General features: G+C 42.0%; 1 protein-coding gene across 3 annotated transcripts in view; it reads right to left on the bottom strand.

The window, feature by feature from the left end:
• CPNE4 (copine 4) overlaps positions 1-15491 on the bottom strand; it is a 294798-nt gene extending 279307 nt beyond the window's left edge. For 2 of the 3 annotated variants that reach the window (XM_061586421.1, XM_061586423.1), the window contains exon 1: positions 15114-15491. The gene's annotated coding sequence lies outside the window, so the exon portion shown is untranslated. Of the gene's footprint in view, positions 1-11133; positions 11215-15113 lie in introns of those variants that run through there. The other variant, XM_061586422.1, reaches the window with a different exon arrangement.
• Between the last annotated feature and the right edge of the window lie 579 nt (positions 15492-16070).

Genomic DNA, 16070 nt, shown 5'->3' with positions numbered 1-16070 from the left:
CTGAACCAGTGCTACTGGAATGATACAAGGGCATTTCTAATGCGCAGTCACTACTTCCTAGCTCTCCTCCTTTTAAAATGTCCAATACACCTCTGTCAAACTGTGGCAGAAATCTTGGATATTTTGCCACCCTTTTCAAAGGAGCAGGATGCGTCACCTCACTTGCTACTGCGTTGCATATTTTCAAATGGAAACTGTACAACAGAGTTTTTATTTAGCTTTTAAAGTCATTTGTATGCTACTTTCTCATGCAGAGAATACCAAAGCAGTCCACTGAACACACACGCGAAATGTTCGTTAAAAGATATATATTCCAATAGGACATTCCAATAAAAACATTAGCACTAAATACAAAATTGTAGATCAGGAGTGGGGAAATGTGGCCCTCTAAACCTCTCTATCAGGCCCTTGGGTTTTCCTCCGCTGTCTACTGGTCCTGCTTTGAATTTTCAGTGTTTTTGTCTGGCTGTAATGTGTCTGAATTTTGATCATGCCTCTTGCTTCCCTGAATGGATGTTAGAGAGCAGAATATGAGTGCGTGTAGAAATTAGAGTACTGTTGAATGGAACATTTCACATTCATTGCTCTGCCCACTTTTGCCTCTGCCTGCCCCACCGGCATGTGCCCCCCAGGAGGTTACTCAGAAGGGGTGGCCCTCAGGCAGGAAAAAGGTCCCTTACCCCTGCTGTAGATGCAGAAGAACTAGTATTAGCGGTCAGAATATATTTGGGCAAAAAGCTAAGTCATGATTAACAGGGAAAGGATGCAAGTGCTGGTGCCCACCTAATCTCCAGAAGGACACCATTCCATAGGGCACGTTGTCATGTAGCCAGAAGGTGGACTTTAGTAGGCCATGGCATGGCCAACAGGTCCTCCTCCGCAGTTCTTAGTGAGCAGAGAGTGGCTATATGGAAGAAGGCATACTGTCAGATAAACTCGTTGCAAGATGTTCAGGGCTTTATAATCTAATAACAAAACTTTAGACTTGGCTTGGTAGCTATTTGGGAGTCAACAAATTTCCTTTAGCCCTGGTATCATATATTCATGGTAGGAAGCCCCATTTAGCAATCGAGCTGCCACTTTCTGCAACAGTTGCAGCTTCTGAACAAACCTTAAGGGCAGCCACACATAGAGTGCATTGCAGTAATCCAATCTTAAGGTAATTGATGTATGGATCATGCTGTACAGCATAATGAAAGGCAGGCCTAATGAGATGCTGGCATCACTAAAACCTGTTTACTCAGAAATGAGTTTTGCTGAGCACAGTAGTATGGGGCTGAAGCCCTATATAGGAATGTCAGAAGAACCCATTGAAAATGGACTATGAAGTAGATTTCCTTATTTCCACCCATTCAACCCTCATCACAGCAGAGACTCTTGCTATGAATGCTTGTCACCTTCGTTCTCTACAACAAAAGGTTGCTTTCAAAAAAAATGTGTACATTATACATAAATAAATGCACAAATTGCCTTGCAATCTACATTATTTACCTACTCATTGATATATAATTACCACTGTCCCTACAGGTGCCTTGTTGCTTTCCCTTTTATTAAAAAAAATGTGTGTTGACTGTATAAGTTGTTTGTTGCTAGAGGGTGACTATAAGTACTAACACTGGAATCCAGTCAGGTCTGCCCAGAAGTAAGACCTATTGAATTCATTGGGGCTTACTATCAGGTAAATGGGGTTAGGATTGTGGTATTAATCCACTTCCTACTGTGAATTTTAAAAATCAATGAAATTCATAGTTCATTATTGCTCTTTTTTCCACATGCAAAAAAATTATATCTTTTGTTACCTGTAGATATTATCTGTGCTCCTCCTTGGTTAAAAGTCTGAGGAGGAGCACAGATAATTTACCACTATTTGTCAAAGTGGGAAGAACCATCTGGATTTCACTGCTTATTTTGATCACCCTTTGGTTAAACCTTTGATTATTCAGGTTAATCTTTGCTTGACTTTTTTTTGTTTTAAAAGTGTCCTTATCCTACTTCCAGCCAAATGCCAATTGAATTTAAAAACCCATGGAACACAATTTATTATTGTCCTTTTTTTTGAAAAAGAAATTGTTCTTTTTCAAATGGTAGGAATACATTGGCACAAAAAACAATTTAAAGCTGTCAAACACAAAGTCATGCTTATTACAAACATCTAAAACATAAATTAGGGTATGTGATGTTTCAGCAGACACACATACATGACCACTTTCTGTATAAAATACATAATATTTCATATTATGACATTAAATGTTGCATATATGTGGTTAAAGGAGTGGGATAGTTTACCTAGTAAAGCTAGTGAGATAGGCTGCAGTCCTAACCCCACTTATTTGGGAGTAAGCCCCATTGGACTGAATGGAATTTACTTCTGAGTAAGTATGGCAGAAATTACCATCATAATTGGTTTTGTGATGGGTCATTAGCCAGTTCATTATCTTTGTCTTTAATGTGCCACAATACTCGTTGACAAAAAGCTAATAATTCCTCTGGAAATTCATTCACTTTGAATGGGAACACACAGGGAAGGTAATTGATCTGTAAATATCTATTGATGGCTGAGATATTATTATTAGATTTATATCCCACCCTTCCTCCCAGCAGGAGCCCAGGGCAGCAAACAAAAGCACTAAAAACATTAAAACATCATAAAAACAAACTTTAAAACACATTAAAACAAACCATCTTCAAAAAGCTACTTTTAAAAAGCTATCAAAACATCTAAGATTAAAAACATTTTTAAAAAGAAAGTTTAAGAACATATTAAAAAGCAATTCCAACACAGATGCAGACTGGGATAGGTCTCAACTTAAAAGGCTTGTTGAAAGAGGAAACAGGAGATATGCATGTCTATTGTGTGCTATGATGTATGTAAAAATAAAATATATTTTCTTATCAATGGATGATGCAATAGAAGACTTGTGCAAAATAAACCAATTGCAGCAGAACTGAAAATACCAGATAACAGTGTGAATTAATGTACGTCCCTAGTCCTACATCCTTTAACCTGGAAGTATGCTTCCACTGAACTCAGTGGGACTTACCTCTAAATAAGCATGCATAGGATTGCATTGTTCATCTGTAGTAAATGTTTAAGATTGCAACCTAAGGAAGATCCCTAATCAATAGTCTAATCAATCTCCCACATAATCCAGTGCTCCTAAGATTAACTTTAATTGTGACCCGAAGAGCTCTGGACAAAGTTCTTGATATCTTCATCAGTGGTTCCCAATTTTTTTCCCCCGGACCACTTGAAAATTGCTGATGGTCTTGCAATTTAATGATTTTTCTGTCTGTTGTAGTAATTATAAAGCACTGCACCAGATGCTGCATGATTTTAATTGTATTTTTATTTATTCTATTATTTCTTATATTGTATTACAATTTGCATTTCATATAATTCAAACTAATGCATAAAATAAAAATGAAAGTAGCAATAAAAACAATTAAAAATCAGTACGAATATTTAATGAAGACATGCCACAGACCACCTGCATGAAGCTCACAGACCACTGGTGGTCCACTGACCATAGTTGGGGAACCCCAGATCTACATGATTATGCTAGGGATGAGATCCCAATACTTTAAAAATGCATAGCATTTGTTTCATTGAATAGCTATAGCTTTCCCTTTTTCTAATATAAGGCTAAATATTGAGTTTGGCTGGGGGGGACATATTGAGAATTGGGGAGAAAGTTAAAAAACAGAGATAGACAGTGCAATAGTGATGCGTGCTTTTAATTACATTGAAAAAATCAGTGGATGTATTAGAAGATATTACCTACTATAGCTTTGTATTTCACGTTCCAGCCCTAAACAAGCTGATCACAGCCGAAAAAGAAATGAAGCATACTTGAACTCAATGAGCTTGAGAATCAACTCTTTGTTAGGCTGTGGCTATTACATGGAAATTCCTCCAATGATTCCAAAGTTCCCACTGCTGTCCCATATCATGCGTTAAGGAAGTTAATAGAATGAAAGGGTCCTACTTTATCCCCTGCAGCCTCCTGAAAGGCATCTTTAGAGAGTAGGGGGCCATTCTGGGATGGGACACAGGTGGAGGAAGGAACGGAAAGCTTTTCTTCCAAGAACGGACTTATCTTACGGTCCAAGCCATAGGAACATAGGAAGCTGTCTTATACCACATTAGACCAATGCTCTGTCAAGCTTGGTATTGTCTACACTGGCTAGAAGTGGATCTCCACATTTTCAGACAGAAAGTCTTTCCCAGCCTCACCTGGATGTGCTAGGGATTGAACCTGGGACCTTCCACATGCAAAGCCAAAGCTCTACCACTGAGCAGCAGCCCTTTCCACGTATCTCCAATCAAAATACACATATTTGTGATTCCCCAACAAGCAGATTTATTACTTCTAAGAGACGGCAAAGTTGCTCCATTGATGCATCTGATTGGTAAGTTCAAAATTTTTAAAATATGAGCCCCTGCAATGAACCCAACTTTTCTGCAATAAGTCATGGGGCATCCCAGAAAGAGATGCTCTAACCAGTAGTGTTAGTGGCAAATTCAGGAGTACAGGGTACCTTTATGACAGTCACACCCACACCCCCTTCTCCCTTTTTGCTGCTGGGTTGAGAATAAGATCATTGTTAATGCCTTCTCCCACAATAGCATATGCCCCAGGAGCCAATTATCATGAACGGGGAGAGTGTTAGCGTCTACAAACAGTCTTCTCAGTGGCTGACTCACCTCCTTTCCTTTGGATTGGCTCCAATCAGCAGGAAAGACAACGAAGCATGTTAGAAGACTCTTTTCAGTGGTTAACACACTCCTCTTTCATGCTGAGTGGCTTGTAGAATGCTGGAAACATAGGGACCCTGCAGGGTCCCTGCTCCCCAAAACTTAAAGGGTCTAAGACCCCCGAGACCCCGCACAACTACACTTCTAGCTCTCACTCAGGGTGTCCCAAACTATGGTCTGTAAGCTTCATTTAGGTGGTCCGCAGCATGTCCATAAAAATACAGTTAAAACTCATGCGGCATCCAGCAAAGCACACTTTTTATTTATTTATTTATTTATTTATATCCCATCCGTCCTCCCAGTAGGAACCCACATTTGCTACAACAAATGAAATACATTAACTGGTCCACCAAGGCCCTCAGCAACTTTCAAGTGGTCCATTAGGAAAAAAAGTTTGGGAACCCCTGCTGTAACACAAAGTAATTTTATCAAGTTTATTTATTTATTTAAAATATTTCTATCCCGCCCTTCTACCCTATAATAGGGCACTCAGTGTGGCTTACAATAAAATCTAACATGTGCATAATAAAATTGTACACAATAAAGGTTACAAAAACATTAAAATAAATTAAAATACATAAAATACAATACACACACACATATAGGGAGTGGTAATGAAGAGACTACAGAGGTAAAAATTAACATAAAAGGCATAAAATCAGTGTGAAGCTCTACCTTCTGTCCCTCCCAAAGGCTCTCCGGAACAAGATCATTTTCAGAAGTCTCCGGAAAACCACCACGGAGGGAGCAGAGCAGGCTTCTTGGGGTAGGGTATTCCAAAGCTTGGGGGCCACACCTGAAAAGGCTCTCTCCCGTGTTCCTGTCAATCTAACATCTTTCATTCCAGACATGCAGAGTAGACTAGAGGCAACTGATCCTAAAATCCAGGCAGGTACTTATGGGGTAAGTGGTCCCGCAGGTACATTGGTCCAAGGCCGTTTAGGGCTTTAAAGGTCAGAACCAGCACTTTGAATTGGGCCCAGAAACAAATTGGGAGCTGTAGAGTCGCTAAAGCACAGGGTGATATGCTCCCTGTGCCATGCTCTAGTTAACATTCTGGCTGCTGCATTTTTATTTATTTATTTATTATTTAATTTGTATCCCGCCCTTCCTCCCAGCAGGAGCCCAGGGCGGCAAACAAAGTGCTAAAAACACTTTAAAACATCATAAAAACAGATCATAAAATACATTAAAACAGAACAGCATTAAAAACAGTTTTTAAAAAACAACTTTAAAAAAGGGTTAAAAACATTATTAAAAACATATTAAGCAATTCTAACACAGACGCAGACTAGGATAGGTCTCAACCTAAAAGGTTTGTTGAAAGAGGAAAGTTTTTGAACCAACTGCAATTTCTGAACTGTTTTCAAAGGCAGCCCCACATAGAGTGTGTTACAGTAATCAAGCCTCGGTGTCACCAATGCATGTGTCACTGTGGCCAAGTCACCTGCTTCCAGGAATGGAAGCAGCTGGTAGACCAGTTTGAGTTGGACAAAAGCACTCCTGGCTGCCACAGCCACCTGCTATTCAAGCAGCAGGGCAGGATCCAGGAGGACTCCTGTCACACTTAAAACCAGCTATGTGACAAAAGGCAAATAGTAATCTTTGGATCCATAAACAGGCTGTGTTCCCTGCTGGCCTTAATGTCAAGTGTGCCTTATAAAGATTAACCATGTTTCCAGGCTAGCTACAGGTCATCAGTGGAAAATAATGGTTATGCTTTATTCTGAGGCATGGCCATCAAATCTGCACAAAAGCACAAGACAGACTTTAATAAGAGCATCGTGAATGTTTATTTTGATTAATTCTACCATGCTTAAAATTAATCAGATAGTTTAATTTTTCTTAGGTAGGCAAACATTTCTCTAGTACACATTTATTTTACACAGTGTCAGAGCTAATGTGGAACAAAGCATGAAGATTCACAGATGTAGAAAAACTGGGCTGCAAAGCTAATTTTAATCTAAAGAATCTAACGTTTAAAAGGAAACTCTCTTTCTGGAACTTGAGGCTGCAAACAGCATCGTTCACTGTGGCACTCTTCCACTTTATTGTGACTGATGACAATGGAAGTTGCAAGAGAGAGAAATTAAAGAAATATGTGAACAAGATAAAGAACTGAGACAAGGGAAGACTCAAACAAGTCAGTTCATTGGATTGCAGAGGAGATGAAGCCGTGTTAAAGATACATTTACCAAACAATGGTATATATTTAACATATTTGTAGATTGCCCATGGATATTGCTGGCCACATTTCCACAAAAATCCTGGCTTTAAAAGCTAGGATATGCACAATCTTTGTGCACCTGTAAATATTCCCTTTGTTCTTCCCTTCACACAAGGAGAGAAACAAACCAGGAAACCGTACTTAACCATAGCTTCCCATTACATGCAGACTTGTGGGCTTCCCAAAGCCATCTGGTTGGGCACTGTGCCATCATGACACTGCACTAGGGAGATAGGAGGCTGCCTTATACAAAATCAGATGTTGATCCTTCTAGCTCAGTATTATCTATGCCGATAGGATGCAGCTCTCCAGACAAGGAGCCCTTCCTAGAGATGCTGGGGATTGAATCTGGAGCCTTCAGCATGCAACACAGATCCTCTACCTCCGAGTTATGGCCCTTCCCACTAGATGCACTGGATGGATCTTCAACCTAATCCAGCAAAGGTCTTAAGCACTTTAACCAGGAACTTTAGTTAATAGCTTCCAAAGACAGGAGTCCTTCACTTCCAAACAAATCCTGGATTGTTCCGAAAGCATTAAGCATAGTTCCTGGTCAGCATGCAATTGGAAACTACCGTTTCCTCCCTCCCTTGTTCAAGAGGAGCAAAGCAGAAGCAAAGGGGCTGCATACAGGTGCCAGGACTGGATTTGTGAATACAGCCAGGGGTGGCAACCCATCAGAACCAGATTTATTTGTAAGGAAGTCAGATTTAGGGCTGGTTCACACGTGGGTGTTCATCGCATGATGCCTGCAACATCAACAAATAATTTTCATGCGTCAACAGGCCATCCCAGGTAAAACTTTCACCATGCCTCAAACACTGTGCTCTTCAGTGGAGGCAGTTCACCCCTTCAGGTTCATCATCATGGGTAGAGAAATCAAGTGATGCGTATGCAATGTGTGAAAGTAATTCTTCTTTCACTCTGATCTGAGGCATGCTTACTCAGACGTTCCTCTCATTCCACTGGTATTTACTTCCAAGGAAGTGTGTTTAAGATTACAGCCTTAGCTTGTGTGGGTTTGACATCCCAGTTCTACCATCTTATATCTATTTACATTATGGAAAGAGACTATTGCTCACAAATGTTTTTCCAGGTTCAACCCCTGGCATCTCCAGCGAAAAGGAATCAAATGACAGAAAAGACTGTATGCTGCTGCCAATCAGAGTCAATAATACTGAGCTAGATATACAAATTGTCTGACTTGGTATAAGATAGCTTCCTGTGTTCCTTTCTAAAAGAAACAGATCTGCATAGTGAAGAGTTGGACAGCCTTTATAGTTCTCCTTCAATAGGGGCTGATCCAATACAAGGTAACACCTTTCCCAATAAGGAGCTATCAGAGGATAGCAGAAATTTTATTGGCTCCATCCAAAACTTGATTCGGCTCCCTGCCCCATCTCTGACATAGCCAGTTCTTGATGATTTAGAGCAGCGGTTCTCAAACTTTTTTGGTTTGCGGCGCACTGTAAAACATATAAAAATTTTCTGGCGCACTTCGTGTACAAAATTAAAAATATATTAATATATTTTAAACTATAAATAAAAATAAATTATAGAAAACTATTACTTACCCTATACAAATGGGTTTCTTCTCATTTTTAAAATATACTTTCATAGTATTTGAGGCACACCTAGCCACCTCTTAGGGCGCACCAGTGTGCCTGGGCGCACCGTTTGAGAATCACTGGTCTAGAGCAAGGGTGGCCAACCTGTGGTCCTTCAAATGCTTTTCTTTTACTCTAACTCCAGTCAAACCAACCAGCATGGGCAATGGTCAGGGATGATGGGAGTTGTAGTCCACAAAATCTGGAGGATTCCACACTGGCTACCCATTGTTTAAACTTTAGAGAATCATAGGAGAGCAAAAGGCACACCCTGTGGATACTATGCATGCTTGGAGATAGCCTTACTGAAAAAGAGAATAACATCTGATTTCTTTATATGTTGTGGTTGGCATCAGTGGAACTTAATCCCAGAGAAGTTCTTCTAGGATTGCAGCATAGCCCCATTGAGTTCAATAGGATTTACATCCAAGTAAGCCTAAATAGGATTGCATTCCATAGATTTCAATGAAACTGGCTTCCACAAAAAACAGCAGCAGAATCTTATGCAGGCTTTTGTTATGTGCCTTCAAGTCGATTACGACTTATGGGGACCCTATGAATCAGTGACCTCCAAGAGCATCTGTCATGAACCACCCTGTTCAGCTCTTGTAAGTTCAGGTCTGTGGCTTCCTTTATGGGATCAATCCATCTCTTGTTTGGCCTTCCTCTTTTTCTACTCCCTTCTGTTTTCCCCAGGATTATTGTCTTTTCTAGTGAATCATGTCTTCTCATGATGTGACCAAAGTATGGTAACCTCCGTTTCATCCTTTTATAGAAGTAAATCCTATTGTGTTCAGTGGGGTTACACTGCAATCCTATACACACTTAGTTCAGGGGTGTTGTTAAGGGGTGGTTCAGAGGGCCAAAGCACCAGGTCTGGGCCCCAGATACCCTTCCACTTTCTCCCCCTCCCCTTAAAAAAGTTGTTTACGGTGTGGAATGGCATGTTGGAAAGGACAGTGCCAGTAAGATCCCAGCCATCTCAATATGCCTGGAGACAAATTTGTCTTATGGGCCTGTGCAACATCCCTGGTGCAAGTTCCATGCAACTCAGCGGGGCTCACTGCTGAGCAGACATGTATCACGCTGTTTGACATTAGTAAGCATCTTTAGAATTGTAGTCTTAGAACCTTGAGCTGTAACTTCTAAACTTTTTATTCAGATGCAAAACCCATCGAACATTAGCAAGCATCTTTAGAATTGCAGTCTTTGAATGGCAACCTTGAAATGCAACCTGTTATTCAGATACAAGATTCAGTATCATGAATAGGACTATATTGCCAGATAAAAGCATTTGGGGATTAGGGTATTAGTTTTAAAAAAACAGGGAAAACTATTCCTATTTTTTGCTTATGTACTTAAAGCTTCTCTTTGGTCCAATTGTAATGTAACGCCCAAGCATGTGAGGAAATCTTACCTGTACAGCACATCCAATACATCAGGCATCTCTTTTAAACCAGGATTCTCAGCTGCCAGTATATATGCAATGCTAGCGTGCCAGTGGGGTGCCCACTTGAGCCATAGATCTCTGGCTTGCTAGCAATTAATGCTTAAAGTGAGGCAGCCTGGCTTACAATGCAATCCTATGCATACCTACTAACAATTCAGTTGCATTAAGTGCAATGGGATTTTCTGCCAGGATAGTGAGCGTAGGTTGAAGAGCCTTAACACCATACAATGCCTGCATATAATGCACAAGGTCATTTTTCTTACACATCCATCTTCACATTTAAATGAGTCCTTACTCCTAAGTAAACAGGCATAGGCTTTTAATAATTGAGGCTCAGTGCACTTCAGTTCTTAATAGTTTCACACACACACCCTTTTGCTGGGTTTCGTGCTGTTTTTAATTTATCTTATGTGGCTTGTGATGGTTTTATGCAGGGGAGGAGGTTCTGCTGATATTTTAGCTTTTCATATTGATGATGTCTGTTTGATTGTAATTGTACTTTATTAATTTTTAAAAATCAGGACCTGGTTAATAGGTGGTACACAAATGCCTAAAATAGATTAAATAAAATTGGGCAGCATCCCTGGTTTTGAACCCAGTTCTACTTTTGACCATTGTCACCTCATCCCCTGGCAATGAGTTCCAAAGCTCCCTTCATTCTATCAAACTGTTCTTTCAAGTCTCCACAAGCTTGTTACATTAGGCAAATTCCCAGTCCTCTCTCCAAATCCTCAAGCAAAACCTCATCGCCACCCCAAAGCTTTGCTGCTGACCATTCTGGCTATGCGTGGAGTGGGTGACACAGAGTTAACATGGCACCGTCACTATACATTGGACACAGAGTTCACTTTTGCACTCTGAAAGTTCTAGTTATTGCGGACAAATGTGAGGATAGGCAGTTTCAACTCTAAATGGAAGGAACAGCATGTATCCTGCATTGCACTTCTGCTCCAGAAACACAGTCCTGTCTTTTTACAGTAGGAAGCTGCCTTGTACAGAGACCAACCAGTGACCCACCTCGTCCAGGAATTGCTACTTCGCTGACTTACAACGACTCTCCAGGGCTTCAGACAAAAGCCTTTTCCAGTCCTACCTGAGAAGCCAGAGACGGTTCAGTCCTGGGACCTGGGACCTTCTGTATCCAAAGCAGGTGTTCTGCCACTCAACAATGGCCCTTCCCCTGTTTATAGAACAGTAAACTTTTCTAACTTTCAGCCAGTGGGCATTGCAACTTTCTAGAGATTGCAGTCCAGAAATGCAAGCTCCAAAAACCATTTTAGAATTAAAAAACATGAAAATTAGAACTTAAAAAAATAACAAAACAGTTATTTATGGACATTGTCTCTCAGATCTGGCCGATACCAACTTGAGCCAGAAGGAGGTAAAGAGCAGTTGCCTATTCCCTTCTCTGCAGGCAAAGAGAAGTCAATGCGCCATCATCACTGTAGAGCTGGACTCAGATTTTCCACACCTCTCCCCAAGCATTTGAGGAATTAAAGAGTGAAGCCCTGAAATTCACCCCAGGATTCCTTCCTCCCCTCCAAGAGAGGGTTTCTTCAGACACCTTCATTACAGCCACAATCTTATGCATCCTTACTTGAAAAGAAGTCGCCTCATCTCAAAAAGGATATTATAGAGTTGGAAAAGGTTCAGAAGAGGGCAACCAGAATGATCAAGGGGATGGAGCGACTCCCTTACGAGGAAAGGTTGCAGCATTGGGGGCTTTTTAGTTTAGAGAAAAGGCGGGTCAGAGGAGACATGATAGAAGTGTATAAAATTATGCATGGCATTGAGAAAGTGGATAGAGAAAAGTTCTTCTCCCTCTCTCATAATACTAGAACTCGTGGACATTCAAAGAAGCTGAATGTTGGAAGATTCAGGACAGACAAAAGGAAGTACTTCTTTACTCAGTGCATAGTTAAACTATGGAATTTGCTCCCACAAGATGCAGTAATGGCCACCAGCTTGGATGGCTTTAAAAGAAGATTAGACAAATTCATGGAGGACAGGGCTATCAATGGCTACTAGCCATGATGGCTGTGCTCTGCCACCCTAGTCAGAGGCAGTATGTTTCTGAAAACCAGTTGCCGGAAGCCTCAGGAGGGGAGAGTGTTCTTGCACTCGGGTCCTGCTTGCGGGCTTCCCCCAGGCACCTGGTTGGCCACTGTGAGAACAGGATGCTGGACTAGATGGGCCACTGGCCTGATCCAGCAGGCTCTTCTTATGTTCTTATGTTCTTATTGCAGTGGGACTTCTGAGTAAAAAGGCTTAGGGTCATGATGCACAAAGCACGGTGGAAACTCTCACAGGCTTCTTGAATTCCGGAGAGAAGCTGAAAGGGGGGATCCAAATGTACATCCCAGCCAATTTGAAAGAAAGTCTGCAGTTTATGTCCAAGGGTAAATGTGCCCGAGTACTAGAAACTTGAGCAATTTTGCAGTACCCTTATTATTTAATATATTGGTTAGCTGCATTTCAAAATATGGTATTTTCCACAGTGGTATTAGAAAAGCGATTCTCTTTTACTTTCTAATGTTGTTGCCTGCTCATGCCATTGCTCCTGATATTATATGCAACAAATGTTCCTTCCTTATGTTTTTCCTCCAAGCCATTCACAAATGCATATATCTTCTCTCTCTCTCTCTCTCTCACATACACAGTCCTGTGCTACCTCTTTCATGTACTGTCAAATCAGGGTTGTTGTTTTCTGTGTTACTGCCTTGTGGTTACTATGCAAGCACAGCAAGTATTTTAGGTAGATTGTTACTCATATATGAAGTGGCCCGAATAGCCTTTGAGCATTTTACATTAAAATTTATTTAATAGATAGTACTGATTTTATTGAATAAATCAATTTCATTTATTTAATGGATTGGGGTTGCTGCTAGATAAGAGGGACCTTTACTGGAACTACAGAAACAACTTGTAGCCAAAAAAGAAAAAAAATAGGAAAATATCTTCTATTTTGCTCTGACATACACACAGCCTTCTTGTTCTTCTATAGCTAGCATCAAATGGGAGAGGGGAAATAATGATAGCCATGTTTATTATTTATTTACACTGGTAACCCACCATATCTGTAGAGCTGAAGTCAAGCAACCACATCTAACTCAACCCATCAGTGACCACCTTCTGGTTCCCAGTTTACAGGTGGAATATGAACGCTAAGAGGGAGCAAACCGTCCATGTCTACATAGTAATTCCACAGATTTGAACCCAGATCTCACACAAGTTTCCATTTATGCTCCTATACACCAACCCCTCACATTGCCACTCAAAAAATGCCCCACACCACCTGAGTAACCAGACACTGAGATAGATGGATATCAATAAATGACTAGGCAGCCTTTCCCAAACTTTGATCCCCAGATGTTGCTAGACTACAATTCCCATCATCCCTGACCATTGGCTGTGGTGACTGGGCTGATGGGAGTTGTGGTCTAACATACCTAGGGACCCAAAGGTTGGGAAAGGCTGGCCTAGGGTTATACTGACTCTGGGGAGATACTTATGGTCATATTATACAGTGTCTTTTTCCAACTTTCTAAAGTCAGGATCATTCAGACCATGGTATTCCCGATCTCTACGTATGGATGTAAAAGTTGGACAGTGAAAAAAGCAGATAAGAGAAAAATCAACTGATTTGAAATGTGGTGTTGGAGGAGAGCTATGCGAATACCATGGACCGCGAAAAAGACAAATAATTGGGTGTTAGAACAAATTAAACCAGAACTATCATTGGAAGCTAAAATGATGAAACTGAGGTTATCATGCTTTGGACACATCATGAGAAGACCTGATTCACTAGAAAAGACAATAATGCTGGGAAAAGCAGAAGGGAGCAGAAAAAGAGGAAGGCCAAACAAGAGATGGATTGGTCCATAAAAGAAGCCACAGACCTGAATTTACAAGATCTGAACAGGGTGATTTACAACAGATGCTACTGGAGGTCGCTGATTCATAGGGTCGCCATGAGTCGTAATCGACTTGAAGGCACATAACAGCAACAAAAATTATGATCTCAGCCTGGGATTCCTCAGTCAGCCATCAGAGACTGCCAGTGCAGTCTTAGCCTTGCCTACTCTGAAACTAAGCCCTCCTGAGCTCTGTAGGACCCAGTCCTAGGTCAGTTGGCTCAGGACTGCAGTCCGAGTGTGGGGCATCACCAGATGATCGGAAATAGCTGCTATGCACAGCACAAGGCAAGGGAGTTAGGAAGGGTTCATTTCCAGGTCGCAGGTTTTGAAACTAAGCAGGGTCATCCATTGCTGGGTTCTTTTAGCCAAAAGAAGAAGAAGTTGCTGGTGGTGAACTAGATAGCCAAAGTAACAAGAGGACACACAGGGATTTTGAATCCGAAAATAGAAAATCAGTACAGGAGATGTTACAAGGTTTCAAAACAAACATCCCTCGAGATTTTTTTAAAGGAATATTATTTTTCAATATATTCAGTACACTTTGCAATTGATTGAAAAGAACTAGCCGAATAAAACCATCTCTGCCAATAGCTGTCACGGGCACAGGGCTGCTTTCTGAAGTCTGATTCCTCCGCCGGCCGCCCCTCCCTCTCAACTTTCCCGAAATGCGAAGTAACAGCGAGGCGGAGAGCACGGAGGGATTAGGGGATCCTAGGGTGAGAACAGCGCTCGCCAGAGAACCCGGGGAAAACTCGCACCCACACTCACCAAAGCGGGGAGGAGGCTAATACAGCAATACATGAAAGGGACCCTGCTGGATCGGTCCAAGCAGCTACCCAGTTCTCTTCAATAAAGCACATCCCGCATACAAAGAAGATCATTTCCCATCACGGCTGCCTAGAAATCAACGCTTTGCACAGGAGTTCCGGGTCTCGGGTATTTGCAAACTTCCCTCCGCGAGATCCCGTTACTGATCGCCCTTCACCGTTGCGAAAGGAGCTGGGTGAAATTGACTAAATAAAAGCTGATGGGGGGGGGAACCCACACGCTACTCCTTTTAAAAATGGCTTGAGACAGAAAGTTAGCAAGCACGCTTTTTGAAATGCAAAGCGGAGCAGCTGAAAACTGAGCCGATCAGGTGTGGTCGCCACCTTACCTGAGCAACCGATCTAGCACTGCTCCTGCTCCGGGGACAGGATCGTTCTCAGGACGGTGATGGAGGGGATCCTCCCGGGCTCTTGAAAACCCTCGCTTCCACCTCGGAGGTCAGCGGGCGGGCGGTGTGCTCGGGAGGTTTCGCCGCCGGCAGGAGAGGAGTTTCATCCCTCCGGAAAGCCTGGCTCCATCCTCCGCGCTCGGGAAAAGAGGGCTCTGGCTTGGGCTCTGCGAGACGGGAGGCAGAGAAAGAGGGGGAGGGTCGGTTTGGTTTGGGGCTGGCGACCAGGCAGCTCGCAACGAGAGATTCCCACCTTCTGAAGAACCCGGGCGCCTTTGGCTCGGGAGGAGGCGGAGACACCCCTCTCGCGCGCCCCCTTCAGGTGCCAGGCAGTACAACTCCCGCCCCTCTCCCGTACTTTATATTTATATCAAGCGGGCGGGGAGGGGGGGGGAGGTTGACAGGAGTCCGCAAGCTGAATACTCCCCGGGGGCCGTTTGGCCAAAGAATATATGTCTGCTTAGTTAAAGGTCAAGTGTGTCAATCGCCCAAATACTCAACACAGAGCTAAGTGGAAAGAAAGAAAGAAAGAAAGAAAGAAAGAAAGAAAGAAAGAAAGAAAGAAAGAAAGAAAGAAAGAAAGAAAACAGGTGTTCTGGTTTCCAAAATGAGGGATTAGGATCAAAGGTACAATGCGTGTGTGTAACTTGTTTTCAGTCCGTCACACCCGTATCAACTTAAGGCACTAGATGCAGGTGAGGATAACCCATCTTAACCATTGTGGAGTTTCTTTGCATATTGTTTTTTTCTTGCACCCAGCAGCAGCTTTAGGAGTCCCCTGTAAAGGAAGACCCACAACCTTCCCATAAAATACTCCAATGCATAAAGGCCAAACCAAACTTTTAATGAGGTCATGAGTTCGCTAGGGCTTCACATTCTGTTTGGCAGACTGATCAA

Source organism: Rhineura floridana, chromosome 10 (genome assembly GCF_030035675.1).
Source record: "Rhineura floridana isolate rRhiFlo1 chromosome 10, rRhiFlo1.hap2, whole genome shotgun sequence".
NCBI classification, from domain to species: domain Eukaryota; kingdom Metazoa; phylum Chordata; class Lepidosauria; order Squamata; family Rhineuridae; genus Rhineura; species Rhineura floridana.
Note: the sequence above shows the minus strand (reverse complement) of the source record. Positions and strands in the feature narration are given on the sequence as shown.